The sequence below is a fragment of the Ailuropoda melanoleuca genome, chromosome 1 (genome assembly GCF_002007445.2).
Source record: "Ailuropoda melanoleuca isolate Jingjing chromosome 1, ASM200744v2, whole genome shotgun sequence".
In the NCBI taxonomy this organism is placed as follows: Eukaryota; Metazoa; Chordata; class Mammalia; order Carnivora; family Ursidae; genus Ailuropoda; species Ailuropoda melanoleuca.
In genome coordinates this window covers 86763549-86764982 of record NC_048218.1, presented here as the reverse complement: position 1 = coordinate 86764982, position 1434 = coordinate 86763549, and the positions used below count along the sequence as shown (strand labels likewise).

The following is a 1434-nucleotide window of genomic DNA, read 5'->3' as shown; positions in this document are numbered from 1 at the left end:
CTCAGTTAATTTCATGCTTACTTGAGTAGAAATATATGAAAGTCTAGCTAGTTCACACATTTCAACATAAGTTTGAAGCCACTAGTCCCTTAAACATGTCTTGATAATTGGAGAAAAGAAAAACCACTCTGAACTCTTGAATGTGTATTTTATAAATCAATGCTTATGTGTTAGCCATTGATAAATGTATGCCACACAGTTTGTGGTCACTTATTTTTATCAATTGACTTCTGTTTATTCCTAATTTTGCTGTTTAGAATCTTATACTCCCTCAGCCTTTTTTCAACACCCATTCATTTATTCAATAAATGTTTATTGCGAACTAGTATATATCAGGCAGTTCTAGGCACTTGGCAGTATGGCTGAGAATAAGACATAAAAGATCTTGGTGCATGAGGAAAGGGAGGGCCTGAGTCCTGAACCCTGAACCCACTCTTTCAGATCCATCTGAACATCTGTTTCCAGTTTCTGGAATGAATTGGCAGTGAGTGGAGCCTGAGGTGCCTGAGGCCTGAGGGGACTTGCTAGAGATGAACAGCTGGATTCCTTATGATGACTAGCCAGAGGTTTTCCCACCTGCCTATGAGAATTCCCCAGCAAGGATTCCTCCTCGTGAAAGGGTATATTGCCCAGATTACAAAAATAAGTTGATCCAGTTTCTGCCCTGAATTGTCACACTGAATAAGCCCCCTGGAGCTTAGTTGGGATTTAATATCTGAGGAGGAAAGGCCTCCCAGCTGGACATTTTTATCTCCAACATGATTCCTGACTCTGATGCCCATCAAGCAGAACTTCAGGAAGGGGACCAAGTCCTAGTTGTGAATGATGTGGTTTTCCAAGATATTGAGCACAGCATGACTGATGAAATCCTAAAGTCAGCCTGAGAAACCAGCATGAGTGTCTGCTTCTTTCCCTACAACTGTCATGGCCAAAGACAGAGGACTGTGCACTGTAGAGTTGCAGTCCATAGCACTCCACATGGAACCTTCTTGGGCAAGCTGGTGAGACCTCAGGAAAGCCTCGTGGGAAGCTCTACTCTTGGCCGCACCCTAGAAGAGTGGAGTGGGGAGGATGGGGGCACAGTGAGGCCCTGCCCTGGAGCCAGTTAGCCAACTGCATTACCCAAACTGTACTGTATTTTTGTCCCCCACTTTTCTAGATGAGCTTCATTCCCTGAAAGAGGAAGGACGATGATATCTAGGTATAGCTGTGGAGAATCCTGCTAGAAAAGGCAACAGACCTTTACTGAATACCATGTGCTAGACAATTACATATATGTCATATCATTTTCATTTGAGTATAGAGATCAATAGCAAAAAGAATCTTGGGGCCTTCCATCTCATCTACTTGGTCATCTCATCTCATCCTTGTACTACCAGTTTTATACACTCTGGACTTCATACACTCCCTTGAACCCCACCCCACCCCTCTATC

At 43.4% G+C, this 1434-nt stretch overlaps 1 pseudogene; it reads left to right on the top strand.

The window, feature by feature from the left end:
* Positions 1–530: 530 nt before the first annotated feature.
* Positions 531–1109, top strand: LOC100482808 (annotated as a pseudogene).
* The last annotated feature ends 325 nt before the right edge of the window (positions 1110–1434 follow it).